General features: G+C 35.6%; 2 long non-coding RNA genes across 2 annotated transcripts in view; both read right to left on the bottom strand.

The window, feature by feature from the left end:
• The window catches only part of LOC129526153 (uncharacterized), a 47,821-nt gene extending 30,953 nt beyond the window's left edge, over positions 1 to 16,868 (bottom strand). Inside the window, exons 1-2 of the long non-coding RNA XR_008670768.1 lie at positions 16,758 to 16,868; positions 1,684 to 1,749 (exon numbers count right to left, since the gene is read on the bottom strand). This is a non-coding gene — a long non-coding RNA (uncharacterized lncRNA). The remainder of the gene's footprint in view (positions 1 to 1,683; positions 1,750 to 16,757) is intronic.
• A 2,607-nt stretch (positions 16,869 to 19,475) lies between these two features.
• LOC134757086 (uncharacterized) overlaps positions 19,476 to 26,037 on the bottom strand; it is a 101,098-nt gene continuing 94,536 nt past the window's right edge. The window contains exon 3 of the long non-coding RNA XR_010130692.1: positions 19,476 to 19,904. This is a non-coding gene — a long non-coding RNA (uncharacterized lncRNA). The remainder of the gene's footprint in view (positions 19,905 to 26,037) is intronic.

Raw genomic sequence — 26,037 nt, 5'->3', positions numbered from 1 at the left:
GTTCTTAAATTAACCACTGCAGTAAATTTATCAAGCTGTCTGTTATGGAATGAACTATGCACCACCACCTCCAAATTCATATGCTGAAGCCTTAACCTCCAATATTACTGTATTTGGATATTGGGCCTTTAATGAGGTAATTCAAATTAAATGACCTTATAAGGAGTTGGTCCTAAGCTGATAGGACTGGTGCCCTTATAAGAAGATAAAGAGACACCGAAGTTCTCCCTCTCCACTCACATGCAGGGAAAAGACCAGGCAAAGTCACAGAAGAAAGATGGCTATTTGCAAGTCAAGAGAAGAGGCCTCCCCAGAAAGCAACCTTGCTAGCATCTTCGTCTTGAAAGTCCAGTCTCCGGCACTATGAGAAAATACATTTCTGTTTTTAAAGCCACCCAGTCCATGGTATTTTGTTACAGCAATCCCAGCAGACTAGCATACTATTGCTTGAATATCTATCTATCCTATAAAGCAGCAGTCCCTAACCTTTTTGTCATGAGGGACCAGTTTCACTCCAGATAATTATTCTACAGACGAGGAGGGGGAGGATGGTTTGGGGATGATTCAAGCACATTACATTTTTGCACACTTTATTTCTATTATTACATTGTAATATAAAATGAAATAATTATACAACTCACCATAATGTATAATCAGTGGGAGCCCTAAGCTTGTTTTCCTGCAACTAGACAGTCCCATCTGGGAATGATGGGAGACACTGATGGATCATCAGGCATTAGATTCTCACAAGGAGCACACAACTTTGATCGCTCGCATGTGCAGTTCACAATAGTGTTCGTGCTCCTATGAGAATCTAATGCAGCTGCTGATCTGACAGGAGGTGGAGCTCAAGCAGTAATGCAAGCAATGGGGAGCAGCCTCAAATACAGATGAAGCTTCGCTGGCTTGCCCATCACTCACCTCCTGCTGTGTGGCCTGGTTCCTAACAGGCCAGGGACTGGTACCAGTCTGTGGCCCGGGGGTTGGGGATCCGGGCTATAAAGGATAATGTCTTAATAGATTATTGGCAATATTGTGGAAAAAAAAATGTTTCCTAAGAAAAGTCAGCGTTTTCCATACTTTGATGTGACAATTTCAGAAGCAGAATAAAGTTGTCATTTTTCTGTACTCTTTAATAATTATTAAAAATTATTATATTATACTATCAGCTGTAGTATAATAATAATACAATTATTATAGTTTCAGCTATACAAACACTTTCAGCTGAAAATGTTACATCATCTGTCTAATTTACATTCATTTCCTCTTTAATGTCTGATTCTAAAATAGAACTATCAGATGTGTTATTTTGAAAGCAAACTAATGTCATAGTCCAAAGGTGAATATGAGGTCAAAATTCTTAAAAATGTAAATAAAGTTAATTAAAGATAAAATGGCTAATAGTAAAAAGCAATTACACCTTTATCATCTTTCATATCAAAATAAAAATTATAGTGCCTTTCAAGTTATTTTATTCTGCCTACTTTTCCTTATTTTTTCTAAAAAACTCTTGAAAACTGTATTCTTTGTTATCAAAAACTTCCTTTCTTCCCACTCAGTTTGACCCTTCATAAAACAGTTTTCACCTTCTGGGTTGTACTGAAACATCTTTAACTACTTTACTCTGTTCTTACCTTCCTCTTCAAATTTGCTTTTGTTGTTGACATAATCAATCACACACACCTGTAATGCCTTCCATTGCTCTATCATCTCCTGTTGTTTTTCATCTCCCGTTGAACTGGAGTATGCCTTAGAGACAAAGAAGAAAAATAAAACAGCAACAACTTTTTATGATAGTTAAAGATGATAGAACAACTTAGACCTTACTTTCATAAAAACTTTTATTAACTGAAAATAACAAGAATAACACAAAAGTATTTACACAGAAATACATTATTTACAGTGAGATAACATTGGCATAATTTTTCTAACCAATATTACTTAAACTAAGAAATTTATATATTTAAGAAAATTACACATATTATTTTGTTTTCTTCTTCTTGACTTTATATTTTTAATTGGAAATATACCTCATATGCATTAATTAGAATTTAATTGCACAAGCAAAAATTATTTAATAACCAAGTTATTTGAGGTTTTAAGGCACCTAGTAATAATATATTTATTATGTTATATAAATAATAAATATATGTAAGAAAAAAACTAATCAGTCTTCATTTTTAGAACCAGGACAAATTTTACTATAATGTTTGATATTGAATATTTATTTATAGTCTATCTCTCAAAAATAAGCTAAGTAATGTATTTACACATGCAATTAAAAACATTAGTCATAATAAATATTACATTTCATTATGAATGAAACCTAATGACTCATAGTCTTACCTTGCAGTAAGGATCCACTTAAACATTAGTATCAACATGTAGAGAACCATTTGCATTTTTAAATGTGCCATTTAACTCATTAGTAAAAACAACGGATTGAATTGTGTCCTACCAAGATTCATAAGTTTAAAAGATAACAGGCATGCATGGTGGCTCATGCCTGTAATCCCAGCGCTTTGGGAAGCTGAGTGGGGAGGCTCACTTGAAGCCAAGAATTTGAGATCAGCCCGGGCAACAGAATGAGACCTCATCTCAACAAAAAATTAAGAATTTGCTGGGTGCGGTGGTGCATGCCTGTAGTCCTAGTTACTCTGAAGGCTGAGGCAGGAGGATTGCTTGAACCCAGGAGGTTGAGGTGGCAGTGAGCCAGGATCCCGCCTCTGTACTCCAGCCTGAGCGACAGAGCGGGACTCCGACTCGAAAACAAAAACAACAATGAAAAAAGAAAGTAACATAGACCAAAGACCTTAACAGACACCTCATCAAAGAATATATACAGATAGCAATTAAACATATAAAATGTTCTACATCATACATCATGAAGGAAATGTATATTAAAACAACAAGCTATTACCATACGCCTATTAGAATAGCCCAAATCCAAAACACTGAAAACACTACAGGCTGGAGAGGATGTGAAGCAATAAAAATGCTCATTCACTGCCGGTAGGAAAACAGAATGGTCTGCCCACTTTAGAAGACAGTTTGATGGTTTCCTAAAAACCTAAAAATACTCTTAATATAGGATCCAGCAATCACCCTTCTTGGCATTTACCCAAGGAGTTGAAAATGTATGTTCACACACACACACAAAACCCAGCACACAAATGTTTATAGCAGTTTTACTTAATAATTTTCAAAATGTGGAAATAACCATGGTGCCCTTAAGTAGGTAAACAGATAGATAAACTGTGGTATATCCAGACAATGAAATATTATTCAACAGTAACAAGAAATAAACTTTCATGCCATGAAATGACATGTAGAAACATTAAATGCATATTACTAAGTGAAAGAAGCCACACTGAGCAGGGTACTTACTGTATGATTTAAACTATATAATGTTCTAGAAAAGATGAAGCTAGGAAGACAGTAAAAAGATCAGTGTTGGCCAGTGGTTAGGAGGAAGGGAGGGATGAATAAGAGAAGCACAGAGGATTTATAGAGCAGTTAAAATACTCTCTCCGATATTATAATAGTGGATACATGTCATTATATATTTTTTTAAATCTATAGAATATTCAACAAGAAGAGTGAACCTTGATTTAAACTAAGGATTTGTGATGATAATGATATGTCAATGTAGGTTAATCAATGTAACAAATGTACCACTTTGGTGTGGGGATGTTGATAATTGGGGAGATCATGCATGTATGGAGCAGGAGTAATTGGTAAATTTCTGTACCATCTTTTCAATTTTCCTCTGAACTTGAAACTGTTCTAAAAAATAAAGACTATCACAAAGAAAAAAGGCAAAAAAAGAAAAATTATATACCGAAGTGCTTACCCCCAGTACCTCAGAATGTGACTTTGAGAATAGGGTTACAGCAGATACACATAATTAACAAAGTTACAATGAAACTGGAATAGGGTAGGTCCCTGATCCAATATGTCTGGCAGATATTTGGACATAGGCATGCACACATGGAGAAGCCCATATGAAGATAAAAGCAAAGAGTGGCAGACGTGGAAGACTAGGAATGCCAAAGATGGCCAGTAAAGCACCGGAAACTGAGAAAGAAGCATGGAACAGATTCCTCCTCACAGCCTTCAGGAGGAATCAACTCTGTTGACACCTTAATCTCAAGCTTTTAACCTCCAGAGATGAGAGACAGTAAGTTCCTATCACTTAAACTGATCAAGAAAGCCGTAATTTTCTGCTCAGCTTGATGAAACTTTAGACAGCATTCTTCCTGACTATAGAATTTTCTTAGAGCATTCACTTAAATGTGCAATTTAAATTTTTTTCTCTTTTTTGAGATATAAATCTTCTTCCATTCCTTTACCTGTTTTATAATCCATGAATTCTTTCTCAAGGACTTGGGAGCCACCCCTTTGAAATGTAAACATCAGATTAGGGCCCCTACCTCCACTCCCCCATCTCTGTGGGAGAGTAGGAGTCTGTTTTACGTAGCAATTAGCAAACAGAGATGACCTACTCATCTTGACCAACCTGCCCTCTGTCCTCCTCCAATACTTTTTTATTAGCTCACCCTAGTACCTAGAAACTCGCTCACTTTTTGTTTTCTCAGCAAAGTTGAGTCAATTCTCTCTTTCCTATTAGAGTAGTCCTGAATAAAGTCTTCCTTCCCTGTTTAACTTGTCCAGTACAATTTTTCTTTGACAAAGCCACCTAGATCATGGAACTTTGTTACAAAAGCCCTAGCAAATTAATACTCCACAGATTGTGTACAGTACATTTGGTAAATTAATAATACTCAAATGCTAGATTTAGAAAGAGTGGGCATTAGAGGAGCAAGAGTTCCATATGTAGAACTGCATAGCTAGTTACACTTCGCTATATATAGTTCACACAAATCTAAGACACAGTTCTGGCAGCTATCGAATAGCATAAAAAGAGCATCAACTAAGTGTATGTTGAGACATAAATGAGATAAGATATGCAAAGTATTGAAGGCACGGTTAGCGTTCATTTATAATCTCAAATGTTAGCACATATATTTATTTGTATATATATACATATAGACATGTGTGTATATAAAAGCTTATATATATACACATATTTAGTCATATTTAGTTACTATTATTAAATGTAGATATTCTAAAATTTTTGTGTAGATATAGGTGTGATTAATATTAAATTTTGTAAAAGCACTGCTGAATGATCTTATGTTTTTTATTTTCATTTCCTTTGTAGATAGATGCTAAAGGCATTACCTGCTTATAACTCTTCAGAGAATCCCTCTCATGGAGAGAAATGAGACAATGCATACAAGTTTTTTCTTAGATATTTCTGTAGCATCACATCTCACAACTCCTCACCATGCTTTTATAATACGCATTTATTTGTCATTTCCTTTTATACAACGTATTTTTCAGGCCATCTTTCTTTTCCTTATGCTAATCCCTGTTAGGAAAGCCCTTATCTCTGTTCTTCGCCAGCCATACTCATGCTCATTTCTTCCAGAATGACCCTAGGTACTGTCTCTTCTATGAAATCCTCCCTGAATGAAGAGGTTGAAAGAATTACTGCTGTGGTGTGGGGTGATCTTTGTGTCTTCTTGTTCTTGAACACTTTCCATATTACATACAAATAATCAGTTTTTATGCCTGATTTCCTCAGAAGATTGTAAAGTCCTTGAGGGCATAGTCTAGGGCTGGTATTTTATAAATCTTCAATAAATGTCTGTAAAAACAAACAGAACTGTCAATTCTGGTTTTTTCTAGGTAACATATGGGTAAGTAAATATTTTGTATTTGCTTACAATCACATAAATTATTGTTATCAATATATCCAAATCAATGTAACTCATGGATTTAATGTACATAATTTAAAGACTTTTAATTTAAATATCAGTAACCAAACCACTGTTCCTATAAGAAAAAGTGGCTGTTTTCTTCCCTAAAACCTTCTAATTTTATATGAATACTCAAACATTTCACTTTATTTTCCAAAAGTTCTACTTTCCCACTCCTCCCTAGACTGCTGAACTCTCACAGTGGTTGCATCTGCCACTCATGTGTTTACACAGTGAAAATAAATCATTCTGTGTGAGAAAATAAAAAGGATGAAGAAGAAATACAAAATACTATGTGTTTCAACATTCAAGTCTTAGATATTTGACATGGTGTCACACAGTTGTAATCTGATACACCAGTTGTCAAATGCTATCTTCAGCCCTGTTCATCTTTCTAACCTCTAATTCTGTGCAGTAGGGCCATGTTGTAATTTATTAATTAGTGTAATGTGCTAATTAAATTACTAAGGATGGGATTTTCTTCTGAACCAACATTTCTGAGTAAATCAATGTTCCCAAATGTATCCTCTGAGTCTGTAACCAAGCCATCACCCCTTACATCTGGATAACTGGAACCACTTCCTAACACATGTCTTTGCCTTCTCATTTCCACTCCTATGATCCATTCTCCACACTACAGTCAGTGTGAAATTGTACCACACAAATCAGATTATGTTATTTTCTTTCTTAAAAACCCTCCAATGGCATTCTATTGCCTTAAAATAAAATCTAAACTTCTTCCCATGACCTTGTAGGCAGTACAGAGAGGACCCCTGCCTTATTGCTTCCCCACTCCCTCTTACACACTCACTACAGTCCACAGGCTTCACTCTGATCCTCAAGCATACCATGTTTTTTATTTTTTATTTTTGTGATCTTTGAAGGCACTGATGTCTCTACTCCCCAGAAAATTCTGACTGTAAATTTCTTTATGAGTGTCCCCTTCTCATTTTTCAAATTGCTACTCACAGTGACATTTCTTGACCCCCAGTCTAAAAGATGTTGGTGGTTGAATAAATAAGAGAAACTTGGCATTTAAACATTTATTGAATAACTAATATCTTTTATAGAACTGTTGGGACATTCATATTAGCTTGTTACACTATTATATACTAGTTAGACCAATGACTGGTATGTAATAGTGTAAAAAATAATCTTTTTATTTTATTATATTATAATAATTATATATTATTATATTATAATATATATTATTATATATAATATATATTATAATATTATATAATAATATATTATATATAATAATATATAATATTATATAATATATTTTATATATTATAATATAATATATATAATATAATATATATATTATATTATAATATATATTATATTAATACATAATAATTATACATAGAATTATATAATAGTATAACAAGCTAGCATTTATTGGGCTATAAGTATAGCATGCAGTGTTTTAAGTTATAATTGTAATTTTTAACAGTTAAAATATGATCTAGGTGCTATTTTATCCTCCTGTTATCAAGGAAGACATTTAGGCACAAAAAAGGTTAAATAACTTGGCCAAGGTTGCACATCACATATGTGAGTAAACGGAGATTCTTACACAAGCACCAATATTCACATATGCTACATTGAAAAACTACATTGCAAATATTATTCCTCCGCAATTCACCTATCATCATTACTATGAGAAAGTATGCAACTGTGCAACCTGAATTCAATACTACCGTAAATTGAGCAATCTTTTTAATTCAGTCACAAAAGTGAAGTTCAATTTGTTAAAATCCAGGGTAATTTTCTATCTATTCTTAATAACAAAACAAATTTTTTCTTACATAACTTTCCATGTATTTATCTTATATTTCTGTAAGATACATGTATGCATAAATTGTATTTATATTTCATTTTCAAGTATAAGAATGTGTTTTTGCTTGAGTTGGCACAACTGAAGTCATACATTTAAAATAATAGCATGATGTATAAATGTAAATCAAATGCATTTAAATGAATACGTACTTACCACTTATATGTACTCAAAGACAAACTGGGGATAAAAAGAAAGTAATATAGAATAATTCCAATTTTAGGAAATATTTTAATACAAGTAAGTGAACAAAAGACAGAGATTATTATATATTTTCAGCAGATAATGGTAAATGCCAATAGTTGCTGCAGTGTTCTAAAGTGATAAAGAACAGAATTGGCTCAAGATCCAAGTGTTAAAGGATAATAATACAAGATGGCATCACAGGAAGGGTATAATTTTGACAGGCAGAAATTAACAGGGACCAGTCTGGGTTTTAACACTATAATTCTTTCTATGAATAGCAGATTAACTTGAGGAAGGGCTAGGGTCCCAAGAAGCTAAGGCACCCATGTTTGATTAATTAACCTGGGAACTGAGTCTAGAAAGTAAAGTTGTAAATATAAGTCCCATGTCTGCATTAGTACACAGTATGAGGCGATAATGTTATAGTGTGTTTTGCAATCAATGAATCGTTCTGAAAAAGAGAGAAAGAAGAGAGAGAAAGAGAGAATTAGAGAACTAGAACAAAAAGTAGATTAAGTCTTTTCCCCATTTCAAGCTTTGGAATGGGGAAGAATTTGTTCAGGAGGAACCATGGTTTATACACAAACACACGGGGATTTAATATCTTGCATGTGAGAAATTGTATGGACTATGAGCTCATTAGATCACAGTGCAAGTCTCTAGAAAGACTGGCTATCGTGAGAAACTAGAGTTTCCTGAAGCAGAGACAAATGAGTACATTTCACTTAGTAGAGTTCTTTCAACAACAAATCTGAGAACTGAATTCAGAAAAGCACTTAATTCCAGGTTCAGCAGCTGGAGGAGGTGAAAATATTTTGGAGGCATAACTTTTCAGTAACTACGTGCAGTTCAAGATGTAATATTGCATGCATTTTATAATCTCTGTGGTTAACAAAAACTTTTTTTTTTTTTTTTTTTTTTTTTTTTTGGCGATGGAGTCTTGCTTTATCTCCCAGGCTGGAGTGCAGTGCTGCAATCTCAGCTCACTGCAGCCTCCACCACCCAGGTTCAAGCAATTCTCCCACCTCAGCCTCCCAAGTAGCTGGGATTACAGGTGCATGCCACCATGCCCGGCTAATTTTTGTATCTTTTTTTTAGCAAAGATGGGGTTTCACCATGTTGGCCCAGCTGGTCTTGAACTCCTGACCTTGTGATCTGCCCACCTCGGGCTCCCTAAGTGCTGGGATTACAGGGGTGAGCCACTGCACAAAGCCAACAAATACTCTTAAAATAAATTTATGCCACAAATTTGTCCTATTTTTCAAAAATTCTGAAAGTGCTGTTCAAAAAGCAAACATATGATATTTCCAAAAACTTGCTTGTTTGGAAGTTCAAGAGACAGAAAAATCTTTATTGGGAGTCAACAATTATTTTTCAGTGAAATGCTTGCCATTGGTGGCTCAGCCTGGTTTGGAGGTATCTGTGCCCTCATGATTAGGGCCGTCAAGTCTCTGCAGCAGCATGTACTTCCCCTTGTTTATCAGTTGTGAAGCCGTAAAGTCACTTTCCGCTTCAACTACAACTTGGAGGAGGTCACATTTATATTTCTCAGCTTGAGTGGAAGAGGGATTCCACCCTTCTAAGTATTTCTTTTTTTATTCATGGTCAGATTTACCCTCTGCTAAACACAGCTGGCAAAAATCCACAAAGCTGAAAACTACTTGATTATATTAAGGGAAAAAAAGAGAAGTATTTTCTGTAGCAGAATGTTTCAATTTTCTTCTTTACTGTTTGAAAAATAAACTCCAGTTGTTGTGAAATAGGGGAAAAAAGAAAAATAAAAACAATGATTTTAGCTGTATAACTTGGTTCTTGTGATCTCAGAGCAGGTTTTCTAAAAATACTGATCTACCTTCAGGATCAGAACTATTTAGTATTTGCTGATATTTAGATTCCTGATTCATACCATTTCTCTCTCTCTCTCTCTCTCTCTCTTTTTTTTTTTTTTTTTTAATAGAGATGGGCTCTCACTGTGTTGCCCAGGCTGGTCTTGAACTCCTGGGCTCAAGTGATCCTCCTGCCTCAGCCTCCCAATGTGCTGGAAATACAGGTGTGAAACACTGTGCCAGGCCCAAACCACTTCTCATTTGAGTTAGAATATCTGTAGAGTAGAGGCTCTGCATTGTTTCATGCATTCCACAACTTATGTTATGCTAATTTATGCTAATTACTGAGAAATTTTGTCCAAAATCTCCCAACTGCCTATAAGTCCAAATTCCATGATTCATATTACAAAATAAATTGAAAACTAGTCCTAGCACTTTTAAAATCAGTTTCCCTTTCAAATTATTTATTTAACAAAAACATACATAGCACTTACCTTATGCCAGTCACTGTCCCAGGCACTTTACAAATGTTAACTTACTTCCAATATAAACATTATTTTCTTCACTATATAGATAAAGGAAGTAAAGTACAGGAACAATTTAGGTCACATGACTAAAGAGAAGTCAGTATAACGAGCGTGAATTTCCAACATTTTGGTTTCAGAGTATTTTCCTTTCCCTCCACAATTATGCTATTTTATTGCTCTAAACTTTGCATATTGAATATACAGGCTTTTGTCAAACTTGATGTGGGTCTGTCTTTAGGAGATTTTCTTTACTCTGTTGTTTCTTCTTGGGAATCAGACATGGTAATTCTGATTGCTTTTCTAAAAAATATGAAATATAATTGCATTTCCCTGATGCATCTTTTTCAATCACTTTCTACCTTCATCTCCAGTGATGTAGGTTCTTCCTTTCTAAAGAAGAAATAAAACACATCCCTTCATCTTTCACAGAGTAATATTTCATCATATTTTAAATAAGGGAAGTGGTTCCTGTTCACCTATATCACAAGTGATGGTATTTTAGGAAATACTTGGAGAAACCATAAAATAAAATATCAATAGAAGACGACTTAAAGAAGGATAAAATCCAATATTTACTGAGAGATTACCATGTGCCAGATATTATACTGAGTATCATTTTTCATATGTTAAGCATATCATGGCCTCTTAATGACCCTATGTATTGGGTGCCAATAGCATTACTTTATACCATTGAGGACACTGAGTCACAGTAAGGTTAAGAAAAAAAGAGGCTAAGAACTAGTATTCGAACCCAGGCAGTCTGATGTTAGAGGACAAGAGTATAACTTCAGCATTCTACTATTTTCAGTGGGAGATAAAAAGGAGGCAATGTTTTTGTGTCAGAGTTTATATTTAATCTTCTGGCTGGGTTTGGTGGGAATTCACAGTAAGGCCAAGACTGCACAATGAACCTTATCAGGCAAATAAAAGATAGGAAAGTAAAAAGGAAAATGTCTGTGTTCTCTATTAAAGTTAAATGATATCTTATATCTTCAGATATGTGTATGTTCTCTATTAAAGTTAAATGATATCTTGTGTCTTCAGATGTACACCATTACATGTGTAAGTATGAATCAGAGATACTTAGTGCAAATAAGTACCACTTACAAATAATTTTCAGGCCACTTGACATTAGGTAATAAAAACCTTCTCTGCCGATTATCATCTAAATATATTAAGCTGTTTTGAAGAAGGGTTCAGACATATATATTTATGCATATTTGATATGCACAGGAGGCAGAGAAATACTGGGTAGAAGAAGGTGGTTCCCGTAAGGGCCACACCCTCAAGCATGGAACAATGCCCCAAAGTGAGAACATGCATTCCTGTTTTCCTACTTGAATGTTGCTTTTTGGCCCATCCCACCCCCCATTCTGTACCCATAAAAACCCTAGGCTCCACTGGCAGAGGGGCACCAGCACAACAGAGTGGAAAAGTGGAAGAGAAGAGAGGGAGAGTGGAGAAAAAGCAGGCAGACGTTGGAGAGAACCATCTCGACTTCAGAGGAATGGCTTGACAGTGAGACTTTGGAGAAGAGTTTGGCTGCAGACTGCCGAACTCCAGGAAAGACCACCTTCACACTCCATTCCCTTTCCAGCTCCCCATCCCACTGAGAGCCATTTCCACTGCTCAATAAAATCCTACACATTCACCACCCTTCAATCCATTCGTGTGTCCTGGACGCCAGGACAAGAACTCAGATACCAAGATGGAGGGTGCAAAAGGCTGTCACCCTGACCCTCCACTGAGCTGTTAAACACTGAAACCATCTGTGGATGGCAAAGCTAATACATGCTGTCTGGGTGTCTGGGGTCACGGGTATCCCCCTAGATGCTGCTGCAGGGCCACTTGGAGTTCATCCTGGCTGCTGCACTCACTCACCTGCATGCTCCCGTTCCCATGAGGGGTTGAGAGCTGTGGACTGCGTAAATGAGTCAACCTCTTCACAAGTACCATGAAGGGGTCCATAGAACTACCCTGTTTTATCTTCATATTCAAAACACAGTCAAACACACATACATATATTTCTATTTCGTAAACAAACAAACCAGAGGGGCTTATGTCCATTACACTTTTCAATCACAGCTATTAAAACGGCATACTAGCTGCAATTTAGAAAAGGACAAATAGTAGTCTTGTTTTCTAGCTCTATATCTCAAGACACATATTAAATAATTGTACATATTAAATAATAAAGAGAATGGAGATTCAAAAAGGGCTATGACCAGATGTTAATCTAATTAATATAACAAATGTGGAAAAGGAGGCATACTTCAAGTAAAAATTGTTCAACATTAAAAGTTGTATGGAGGCCGGGTGCAGTGGCTCATGCCTATAATCCCAGCGCTTTGGGAGGCCGAGGTGGGTGGATCACGAGGTCAGGAGATCAAGGCCATCCTGGCCGACACAGAGAAACCCTGTCTCTACTAAAATACAAAAAAAAAATTAGCTGGGTGTGGTGGCATGTGCCTGTAGTCCCAGCTACTCGGGAGGCTGAGGCAAGGGAATCCCTTGAACCTGGGAGGCGGAGCTTGCAGTGAGCTGAGATTGCACCACTTCATTCCAGCCTGGTGAAGAGTGAGACTCTGTCTCAAACAAAACAAAACAAAACAAACAAAACAAAACAAAAGATGATGGACGATGTGGCTCTGAGATACAGTGAAGCGGAAAAAGCAAGTTGATCTCTCTGAAGTTAATATGGTACAATCAACTCAAACACTAGGCAGACAGATTGAATGTCTTTTAAAAAATTAAAACATATAGTATATTGCTTCTTTCCATGAATACAAGAAATAACACAGTGTAAAATCAGGAGTTCTCATCTCAGCACAGCTCAACCCACTGAAGGTTCTCACAGGTGCAGATTTGTTTTAATTGAAAAACGAAAAGTGTATATATATATCTCTTCTGTGCAACATTGTTGTTTTGAAATATGTATACATTATAGAATGCCCAAAGGGTCTGGGGGTGTGGGAAGATGTTGGTCAAATGATACAAAATTTCAGTTAGGAGGAATAAGTTCAAGTGATTTATTGTACAATGTGGTGACTATAGTTAAAATTGTATACTTGAAAACTACAAATAGAGTACATGTAAAGTTTTCTAACAATTAAAAAAGGATAATTATGTGAGGGAATGAATATATTGATTAGCTCAATTTAGCCATTCCACAATGTATTGTAAAATTGTATATACAAAATGACATCTGTGGTTCAGAGCTCTAAAATGGAGCCTGGAAGCCATTCTAAGAAGGACTCCCTGCATGACCTTGCAAAACTGTAGCTTGCCTTGAGTATTTCAACTGGGCCGTATCACCACAACCACATTCTGGACAACAGCTAAATTTCACCAGCACTGCAATTCCTGAACAGCAACAATCATGAAGTATGGACTCATACTAACCTAACCACCTCCACCAATGATAATTCTTTCAAAAAAACCTGTCATACACCATCAGGGTTCTTTTAAATATTCCTAAACTCCTTCCTTTTTCAGAACACAATTTGGCTTTTAGTCATATCTGTATGTCCCAGATTGTAATTTCTAAGACCCCAATAAACACCTTATCTTAGGCACTTTTTGCCTTTGGTCTTTTGTCTCTTCTTGGTTGGCAGTATACATGTTTTAAATGCCTTTTTTTTGAGACAGAGTCTTGCTCTGTCACGCAGGCAGGAGTGCAATGGCACGATCTCAGCTCACTGCAAACTCTGCCTTCTGGATTCAAGCAATTCTCCCGCCTCAGACTCCCAAGTAGCTGGGATTAGAGGCACCTACCATCACTCCTGGATAAATTTTGTATTTTTGTAGAGACAGGGTTTCACCACGTTGGCCCGCTAGTCTTGAACTCCTGATCTGAGGTGATCAGGCCACCTCAACCTCCCAAAGTGCTGGGATTACAGGCATGAACCACTGTACCCGGCCTTAAATGCCTATTAAAATACATTCAAACTGTGAAATTCTGAGATTCAGACCTGAAAAATTGAACTGTTTCTAAATGAGATCATATTATTTTCTGGCATAAAAACAAAAAAGACTGTTAACATGGTTGTTACTTTACTAATAGAAACTTTCCAAGATTGTTCCTGGGGCATGTGTTTCTTACACATGAACATACATATTTGTGTGAATATGTCTTTGTTTATGTGTGTATGAGTAATTGCTATATTTAAAACTATCTAAAGATTTTATTTTTATCCTGATGGGACTCTATTTTAAAACACAATGATTTGCAGGTGGCAGCCACATTTATCTTATCTTTTGTGTTGTAAATGTAACATTTATTGTAGAAAATATGAAAGCTTAATTTAGATTGAAAACAAATCAGGCCATAACTTAATCTTCACTTCTATAAGTTTTATTGAAGTAGAAGCAAAGCCAAAATGCATATTTGTTTTGTTAAATTGGTAAGTGTATGAATTTGATTCTTTTTAAATTTATGGTTATTCATATTCCTAGGTGGATAACTGTTTTTTATCTATATACAGAGGAAATCATACCTGATATAGTTTGTGGAAAATGTAGCACTTTGTTTATATCTGCTGTCTAAATGTGTGTATTTTTATCTCTGTCTAAAATGGTTTTATTATCATATTAACTTAATTAAACAATTCAAAAACATTAGATATACAGGTAAAATAGAAAGCAAAGTACTATAAATATAACAGCTGTGTAGTTGTAATAAGTTCTCCTTTCCCAGAAAACATCCTGGGATTTATTATACAAGGTCATGTCTGGAAAAAAAGATTAAATATTGCAGGACCATTACAGTCTACAATAGCTGCTCCTTGCACTTTTATTTAAAGGCTACATGATTGACACATTTTATTAGCTAGTTCTATGCCTGCAGCTTTGTCATAGCAATTGCTAAATTAATTTACAAACTTCAGTCAACTTGTTGTATTTGTATCGCTGTCTCCCTGGATATCCTTAACAATACTAGAATTCCCCCTAGACAAAGCATTGCTGTTAAAACCTTAATTCTTCCCTTGTTAAATACTTGCGTTCTTTTGATTTCAGCATAGGTCTAAAGGGTATGCTTTCCTGACACACATTCTATTTTGTCAATGACTACTTCAGGAAGAAGTCAAATTGCAATGTGTATGGGATGGATTATTTACATTTTATTTTAATAGAAGCTATTATAATTCATTGTATTCTACAATAATTAGGTTTTAATGTAGTCATTGGCAACAAACTTAAACTCAAGGAAGGGTAGCAGTGACTCAGAGAAAGCTGAAGATAGCTTGACGGTTACAAAAAATGTTTACAAAGGAAATATGGTTTATGAATAAATCAAATAAATTTGGAAAAAATATTCACTGGAAGAGGTCTTCAACAATGAACAGGTACAATGTGATCCTTTTAGCTTCCTACTGACATCAAGCTTATTTTGTCTTAAAATAATCAAATGTTTATGTCATTTATTTTGCTTCAAATAAAATCTTATTCCTTTGAGACTTACCTCACCTTTCCTGTACTAATACCTGTGGGATCATTTAGGAACATAGGAGACATACAGAGATTGTCTTTAGACTATCAATGCTTAAACATAGGTATTATTGCTGGATGGTTCCCTACTCTTCCATGACAACTTCACTGAAGGTAATCTTTTTCAGAAATTCATAGGGAGAGAAATGTATATATGCTGGAATATATTTATGAACTGGAGGAGATGAATGAAGGAGGCAGGGTGATTCAGACATAATGAGACAATGTTAGGTAATAAAAGTTTCTCTTAGTTTGGAAGAAAAACTTCACTCAGTATGTCTATGTGATTTTGTTGATTTCTAGTAGGCAAAATTTACTTCAGTTATTCATGCAGACACAAAACAATACCACCACCACCAACATATCTAAAGTCTCATAAAAATATTTACAAAATGCCTATTCCTTTCATTTAACTTAAACTATGTGTTTCCTGGACCTATACTTCCTGAGTGCTGAGATTTTATGTATAGGCCTGAAGATAACGTTTGCAGTTTGGCAAAATTATCCACTACTTTAAAGAAAGTTTTTAAACGTAAGTTTAATGAATATTGAAATATTTTCCATATATTATTTTCTAAGCAAACCTTTGTGTAATGTAATTTTTGGAAACCATATATGTAAATGATAAATTTAAAAATGCATTGAAGTCCATAGACATTAAGCCACATAGTCAAGGTAATACACCTCATGAGTAGCAAAGTTAGAATAAACACTCAAGCCTGGCTGATTCAGTATTCCTTTTTTTTTTAAAAAAAAAAAAAAAAAAAAAAACTACACCCATGTTCTGTTAAGCTGCTTCTATGTTTAAAATCAGAGTTACAAATAAAAGCATAATATAAATTTCAGCTTTCTGAATTTAGGCCTTATTGCTTTTTGGATAATTTCTTACACTATTAGTAGGCTCAGTTAGCCATGATTCTACTGATGAACTTCAGGTAATGTTTCAGAAAAAATAACTCTCAGCTTGATGCTTACATTGAAAATTCATTGTATGTCTTAGTCAGCTTGGGCTGCTATAACAAAAATATTGTACACTATGACGCTTAAAGAAAAGGTTATTTACTCCTCATAGGCTAGGAAGTCCAAGATCATGGTTTCAGCTGATTCAGTTCCTGAAGAGGACTCTCTTCCTTGTCTGCAGATGTGCACCTTCCTGTTGTATCAGGGGGAATCTGAAAGAGAGACAGAATGCGAGGAAGTGCTCTAGTATCTTCTCATATGAAGACACTAATCCCATTATGTTGGTTCTACTCTTACAACCTAATTATCTCCCAAAGGCCCCACTTCCAAATACCATCACACTGGTTATTAAGGGTTTTAATGTATGAATTTTGGGGGAACATAAATATTCAGTCCACAGCATTGTACAAAGGAAATCTAACCCAATTAAATATTGTATTAACCATGATGTCAGCTCCAATCTCAAAGTCCTTACTTTAGGACTCTTAATTAGCCAGGTACCTTCAGAAAAAAATCAACCAACCAAACGAACAAAAAACTATATAAGAACTGTATCTGGCTTCCTATGTTTTATAGTAAGGAATTTTTTTTTTTTTTTTGTAAAGTGCTTATACAGGCCTATAATCCCAGCACTTGGGGAGGCTGAGGCAGGCGGATCACGAGGTCAGGAGATCAAGACCATCCTGGCCAACATGGTAAAATCCCACCTCTACTAAAATACAAAAAATTAGCTGGGCATGGTGGCTGAGGCAGAGGAATGGCTTGAATCTGGGAGGCAGAGGTTGCAGTGAGCTGAGATCGTGCCACTGCACTCCAGCCTGGCAACAGAGCAAGACTCCGTCTCAAAAAACAACAAAAAAAAGTACTTATACAGAGATTCTGTAATTTGAAATATAAGAATAGAAATAAAAATAAAAACAACTATAATATAAATTGTGATACTGAGGAAGATGTTTGAATCTTATATAAGATTAGAGAATGGAACATTAACTTCTATCTGAATTGATCTAAGAAGATATTAAATTGAATCTTAGAAATATAGTACGTGTTATTTTTGCTTGTTACAAAAATTAGCAAGGTTGTGGCAATCAGAAAACGGGATACTCATCAAATAATATTAAATTACTCAAATTTCTGGATAGTAGAATTCTGCATTAAGATTATATATACTACTCCAATATAGAGTGTTGGAGTAGTTAATTGAAATAGTAGTTAACTTAAAATGACTTGCCTTTGAATGTCAATCCAAGGATTTTGAATTTTAGGTTTGTTTTTAGCAAACAGCTTTACCATGGGAATATTATTCTTACAGATATATCCAGTATGTCCTGAGGAAAAAAAAAGTCATGACAATTGGAGGGTGTAACTGTAAGAATAAGGTAATATGGGCCGGGCGCGGTCACTCACGCCTGTAATCTCAGCACTTTGGGAGGCCAAGGCAGGCAGATCAAGAAGTCAGGAGATCGAGACCATCCTGGATAACACAGTAAGACCCCCGTCTCTACTAAAAATACAAAAAATTAGCAGGGCATGGTGGCGCACGCCTGTAGTCCCAGCTATTCGGGAAGCTGAGGCAGGAGAATCCCTTCAATCCGGGAGGCGGAGTTTGCAGTAAGCGGAGATAGCACCACTGCACTCCAGCCTGGGGGACAGAGCAAGACTCAGAGACTCTGTCTCAAAAAAAAAAAAAAAAGAATAAGATAATATGGGTTAAACAACATTGATGATGGTAGTAAAGGGTATGAAGAAAAAGCACTTTTATTAATGGTGTCTCTCAAGGTCTGAGTACTGGCCTTGAATCACCCTTTGGCACCTGCAAACAATTACATACAATTGGCTATTTAAATGTTTGTCTCTCACTAAAATGTAAGAGCCATAAGGGCTAGGACTATATCCTATTTTTCACTGAGTTGAAGTAACATCAAGAATTAAATTCTGGGCCAGGCGCTGTGGTTCATGCCTGTAATCCCAGCACTTTGGGAGGTCGATGCAGACAGATCACGAGGTCGGAGTTCAAGATCAGCCTGGCCAACATGGTAAAACCCCATCTCTACTAAAAATACAAAAAAAGGCCGGGCCCAGTGGCTCACGCCTGTAGTCTCAGCACTTTGGGAGCCTGAGGCAGGCGGATCATCTGAGGTCGGGAGTTCAAGACCAGCCTGACCAACATGGAGAAACCTTGACTCTACTAAAAATATGAAATTAGCCGGACGTGGCAGCACACATCTGTAATCCCACCTACTCAGGAAGGCTGAGGCAGGAAAATCGCCTGAACCCAGAAGGCGGAGGTTGCAGTGAGCCAAGATTGCACCATTTCACTCCAGCCTAGGCAAGAAGAGCGAAACTACGTCTCAAAAAAAAAAAAAAAAAAAAAAAAAAACCACTTAGCTGGGAGTGGTGGCACGTGCCTGTAATCCCAGCTACTAGGGAGGCTGAGGCAGGAGAATCGCTTGAACCCAGGAGACAGAGGTTGCAGTGAGTGGAGATCGTGGAGATTGCACCATTGCACTCCAGCTTGGGAGACATCTCAAAAAAAAAAAAAGAAAAAAAAAGAGTTAAATTCTACTGTGTATTTACCTGCGATTTAGATTCTACTGTCTAGCAACCTGTGATTTAGATACTGCCCCATATTATAGTTGTTTTTAAACAAATTCAAATATCTAGGTAACTTGTCCCAGATCACACGGAGTACATGGAAGAGCTGGAACACGAAGCTCAGGTATTTATCTGCAGCACTGTTTCTATCTATGCACAGCAACAAAATTTATCTTTATTTTCACAAAAATATGAAAGATGAACGCATATTCCAAAGAATGCCTAATAGTGCTTTAGCGGTATAATATTTAAAGTATTTTTAATAAGTGAAAAAAATGACAATTTTCAAATATCATAGGAGAGAAATCAGATGCTCATGAATTAAGACTGGAGGAATACTGAGGAATACACATTGACCTATTATGAAACTGATGAGGCTGGGTGCAGTGGCTCAACCCTGTAAACTCAGCAATTTGGCTGCGAGGGTGAGAGGGTCACTTGAGGCTAAGAGTTCTAGACCAGCCTGGGAAATATAGGGACGCTCTGTCTCTACCAAACAAAAAATAATAAACATTAGCCAGGGGTGGTGGTGTAAGCTCGTAGTCCCAGCTACTCAGGAAGGTGAAGCAGGAGGATCACTTGAGCCCAGGAGTTTGATGCTGCAGTGAGCCATGGTCGTATCATTGCCCTCCAGCTTGGGTGACAGAGTGAAACCCTGTATCAAAAAAATGAAAAAAGAAGGAAAGAAACTGAGAAATAGTACTCTTACCAAGGGCATGCTGTGTGCTTTATCCTTTGGTGACTCTGGGGTTATCCTCCAATGCATGTTTGTTAATTCTTTTAGTACTTGCACTCCATTTTGTTGTAGCTAGCTTTATTGCAAATTTTGTCTAGAAAACTACTTTAAAGTTCATATGGAACCAAAAAAGAACCCGCATCGCCAAGTCAATCCTAAGCCAAAAGAACAAAGCTGGAGGCATCATGCTACCTGACTTCAAACTATACTACAAGGCTACAGTAACCAAAACAGCATGGTACTGGTACCAAAACAGAGATATAGATCAATGGAACAGAACAGAGCCCTCAGAAATAATGCCGCATATCTATAACTATCTGATCTTTGACAAACCTGAGAAAAACAAGCAATGGGGAAAGGATTCCCTATTTAATAAATGGTGCTGGGAAAACTTGCTAGCCATATGTAGAAAGCTGAAACTGGATCCCTTCCTTACACCTTATACAAAAATTAATTCAAGATGGATTAAAGACTTGCGTGTTAGACCTAAAACCATAAAAACCCTAGAAGAAAACCAAGGCATGACCATTCAGGACATAGGAATGGGCAAGGACTTCATGTCTAAAACACCAAAAGCAATGGCAACAAAAGCCAAAATTGACAAATGGGATCTAATTAAACTAAAGAGCTTCTGCACAGCAAAAGAAACTACCATCAGAGTGAGCAGGCAACCTACAAAATGGGAGAAAATTTTTGCAATCTACTCATCTGACAAAGGGCTAATATCCAGAATCTACAATGAACTCAAACAAATTTACAAGAAAAAAACAAACAACCCCATCAAAAAGTGGGCAAAGGATATGAACAGACACTTTTCAGAAGAAGACATTTATGCAGCCAAAAGACACATGAAAAAATGCTCATCATCACTGGCCATCAGAGAAATGCAAATCAAAACCACAATGAGATACTATCTCACACCAGTTAGAATGGCAATCATTAAGAAGTCAGGAAACAACAGGTGCTGGAGAGGATGTGGAGAAATAGAAACACTTTTACACTGTTGGTGGGACTGTAAACTAGTTCAACCATTGTGGAAGTCAGTGTGGCGATTCCTCAGGGATCTAGAACTAGAAATACCATTAGACCCAGCCATCCCATTACTGGGTATATACCCAAAGGATTATAAATCATGCTGCTATAAAGACACATGCACACATATGTTTACTGTGGCACTATTCACAATAGCAAAGACTTGGAACCAACCCAAATGTCCAACAATGATAGACAGGATTAAGAAAATGTGGCACATATACACCATGGAATACTATGCAGCCATAAAAAATGATGAGTTCATGTCCTTTGTAGGGACATGGATGAAATTGGAAACCATCATTCTCAGTAAACTACCACAAGGACAAAAAACCAAACACCGCATGTTCTCACTCATAGATGGGAATTGAACAATGAGAACACATGGACACAGGAAGGTGAACATCACACTCTGGGGACTGTTGTGGGGTGGTGGGAGGGGGGAGGGATAGCATTAGGAGATATACCTAATGCTAAATGACGAGTTAATGGGTGCAGCACACCAGCATGGCACATGTATACATATGTAACAAACCTGCACATTGTGCACATGTACCCTAAAACTTAAAGTAAAATAATAATAATAATAATAAAAAGAAAACGTGTTTTATGGTGAATACTGTTTCAAGTTATTAAAATCAATTTGAAATTACCTCTCTTGAAAAATGATTGTGAGATCATTGGAGATGTTAATGGATGTTTGTAACTGTCTGCTTCTAGTACTATTCTTTCTTCTCCATGAGAAAAAATAAATTCACTGTGCCTCTGTGTATGAGGCTTCTAATATATATAAAATGCAGAAGTCAAATATGTAAGCAGAACCATTTCAACTATTGGTGAAGAGCATAAAAAATTTCTGGATCTAATGAAGGCTGCTGTGTACTGACTGTCCTCTGAACTCACAATTAATCAAATTTGACAACTGACTACAAAATGCAGATTACTTGGCAGATAACAACTTAGGTATCAAATATTCTCCTTACTCTCCTTGAACTATGTGTTTGTTTTTTACTCCATGAATCTGGTGTTTTATACATACTCAATAAATCTATTATCCAAAGTTGCTTTAAATAGCTAGTACTTATGTGTCCATTTAATTATCTGATACGTTAGCAATGTATCAAGTGACTTGAACTGCATTGAAGAATGTTTGATTTCAAGGACACTTATTTTGTTTGCCAATAATCATAATGCATGTTTTGAATACATGTAGAGTCCTATTTTTGATGGAAAAAGGATAATTTATTTGTTATATTTCATTGCCATAGTAAAAACAATATAACTGATTATTATTACTAATACTAATTGTAATTAAGTAAAACATTTAATAATTTTCATAGCCAAAAATTTTTTTAATATACATTTAATACTAAATGTATCACTGAACATTAATCATCCATAATCTAATTTTCCAAGTGTTATTTTGTAAAAATATATGGAGTGTTAAAAGGTGGCCATTATCAAAAATTGTTAAGAAATATGCAGAATAAAGGCATTTACTTGAAATAAATGTGGAATGAAATGAATCATATAAGTTGACTAAGAAATAAAATAGTGAGAAAAAATATAGCAAATAGGATTATAATAATTGTCAAGCTAAATAATAAATATCCCCTTCAAAATACCATGGTTCCCTGTTGGTATTTGTTTGTTGAGAGTACAGCAGTGGAAAATGCATGGATGTGGATAATAATTTGTTGAAGATAAATCAATTGAAATACATTAAAGGAAAAGAAGCTTATTTGTAAATTAATTTAACCCACTCAAGTGCAGAATTATATCATGTTGATTATTGTTGATTATTATTTCCAAACTTTGGAGCAGGAGATACTTTAGATACAAATACGTACACATAATTAATTACTAGAGAACCAGATTTGGCTATTATTTTTCCTCTATGTATTATAAATAATCACATGAAACAAACAATCTGAGTTTGCTAATTGCCTTCTGAACTTTAATTTTGAAGTATACTGGAGGATTCCAGATACTAATGCTACTTATAGCAATGACTAATTTTAATCAGTCATTTTATGGAAGTGATGATTAAAAAAAAACAGAAGCAGATGATAAAAAAAAAATCTCAGACAGAGTGAAGTATTCCTTTAAATAGAACGTTGCATAAACAGTAAAGTCATAAACTATTCTAGGCTTCAGGACAAAATCAGCAAACTAGAATACTGTAAATACTGTAGTTTTATAACTGTAATCAAAAAGATATAATGACCATATATATGGAGTTATATTTTAAATACTCTGCAAAGACCTTTCTACTTCAAGTCATCAGGTGGATAAATACATTAATTTGTTACTGTAAAGTAGAAGTCATTCTACCATAAGTACAAATGAAATGCGTAAATATACTTACTTCATTAACATTTCACTAGAAGTTGGTGTAAAATATGAGATTGGCTTTTCTTTGTCCTAGTTCAGTTGCTACAAGAAGATATCTATTATCAGTTGTCATACTGAAACCTAGCTAAATTTGTGAAATTTGTGGCATGATGTGCAAAGTTAGAACCAGCAAGCCTCAGTCATTTTTATTATTTATATCTATGATCAGGAATAAAATCATAAATGTAAGAGTTTACTGATAGTCTTGGTATATGTATTCAGGGTCTCCGGAGAAAGAGAACCAATATAGTATTTATTTATTTATTTATTTATTTATTTATTTATTTATTTGATGGTTAATTATAAAGAATTTGCTAACTTAATTATGAAGGCTAAGTACCAAGATAGCAAGATGGCAGGGTGAGTTGGGAATCTGGAGACCCAGGAGAGCTGATATTGTCTTTCCAGTCCAAATCCAAAGGCCTAAGAACCAGGAAAATTCATAGCATCTACCTCAGGGAAAGGCTGTTCCTCAGCAAATGCAGGGTTAATCTTTTCAGATGGGAGCGGAGAGGCTGCCTTCCACTGGCCAAGAAGACTCATCGGAGTCTAGAGACTTAATGGCTCCCGCTTGATCAGTTTCTTTTCACATCTCCATTTCAGTTTTTAGTTTTTCATTCTTCCCAATCAATGTATTTATGTTAAGAGTAAACACTCTGAGAGGTGGGGACATTAACTCTCATTGGGATTCAGTCAGTTGCAAGATGACATTCAGAATTGATTTTTAGCAATATCAGCCCTGCAGCTGCAGGAGATAAGGGTCTCCATCAGGGCCCACATAGAAGCTTTAAGGTAATGTATGTAGTGCTTGAGGCAGGAATTCAATTCACTGTGCTCATCATTTTATTTCCATATTTTGTCCAGGAAACTCTAGAAGCAACCAGCCAATACCATTTTATTTGTTAGTTTGACAATAATGGTTAAAAGTATCATATATACAGTTACTCAGATCCTTATTTATAAGTGGTTGGTTAGGAGTGTGCAATGGTAATATTTTGCTAGTCTCTATTGCCACATCATACCATGAACTACTAGTTTTCTTATTACTGGAAATAGAGCTATTGGCATATTTAAGTATTATCATATTACATATCCAATTACAGAAACCCCAGACCCAATTCAGAAAATTTATCTTTAAAATTTTATTATTCTAGAACCACTCTTGGTACTTAAATATGTATCAGTCAAAGTTTTCCAAGAAACAGAATGAATAGAATACAGATAGATAAACAGATAGTTGATAGGTAAAAATATAGGATATATATATATGTATATAATATGATATAAATGACAAAATAATAGAATATATATATGTATACATGCACACAAAAGATTTACTATAAAAAATTGGTTTACATGATTATGGAGCCTGATAAGCCCCAAGATTTGCAAGGTACATTTGCAAAGAAGACCTAGGAGAGCCGTGGTGTATTCCAGTGCAAAGGCTGGCAGTCTTGAAAACCAGGAATAAGCAATGTTTCAGTTCAAGTTTGAAGAAAAGAAAAAGTGAATGTTCCAGTTTAAAGATAGTCAGCCAGGAGGAATTTCCTTTAACTCAGGGAAGAGTTAGTATTTTTCTTCCATTCAGGCCTTCAATTAACTGGTTGATGCCTACTCACATGAGAGAGGACAATCTACCTTACTTAGTCTTCCAATTTAAGTGTTAATCTCATCCAAAAGCACCATCACAGAAACATCTAATGTTTGAGCAAATATCTGGAAACTCCATGGTCCAATCAAGTCGACACATAAAATGAGCCATCACAGCCTGTATGTTCTAGCAATTTCTGCTAAATAGTATAAGAAAAAAAAATTATTTTTAGATATACATAAAATGTTAGCTTCCAATTGCTGTGTAACAGATTACCATGTTGAGTGGCTTAGAATAACACACATTAGTTGTTTCATAATCTGCTTGAGTCAGGAGCCTGTGCACAGCTAGAAGGGTCCTCTGCTTGAAGTATTTCACAGTTGCAATTAAACTGTTGACTGGGCTGTGTTCTCAGCTGGAGGCTCTGGGGAAAAATCTGCTTTGAAGCTCTTTCAGGTTATTGGCAGAGTTTATTACCTTTTGACTATATGGTTGAAAGTCCACATTATTACAGACTATTAAATGTAGGCTGCCCACAGATCCCACAGGTCTAGTGTAGTTACCAACCTGTTGAACCTCCCACAAGCAGTTCACCACATGGCTATTTTTCACTTCTTCAGAGTCAGATGTATGCCCTTTCTCTCCATCCTGAATAAGTAATATCCTATCACTACTGTTATATAGTGTAATCTAATAAAGTTAGTGACACCCCATCATCACCATCACTGTATTTCATTGATTAGAAGCAAGTATCATCTTCAGTTCAAGACAGGATATTATACAAATATGTGACTCATTTAAATTCAACAGGGTGTGTTCATCACTATAAGAAAAATTGTGTTTTTTTCCCACTTGAAGCAAGAGCTGTTAAAAATAAGTTTTGTTATATGGTTTATTAATTTATTACACGTTAACAGAACACAAACCCATTGTAAGATAAGGAGCATTTGTACCTAAAAATGATTATGCAAAAAAAATCCAGACACAATTTGAAACACATAGCATGCTAAAATAAAAATAGTGGTATTATGACAT

Source organism: Gorilla gorilla, chromosome 14 (genome assembly GCF_029281585.2).
Source record: "Gorilla gorilla gorilla isolate KB3781 chromosome 14, NHGRI_mGorGor1-v2.1_pri, whole genome shotgun sequence".
NCBI lineage: Eukaryota > Metazoa > Chordata > Mammalia > Primates > Hominidae > Gorilla > Gorilla gorilla.
The sequence above is the reverse complement of the archived record's forward strand: the minus strand, read 5'-3'. Positions and strand labels throughout refer to the sequence as shown.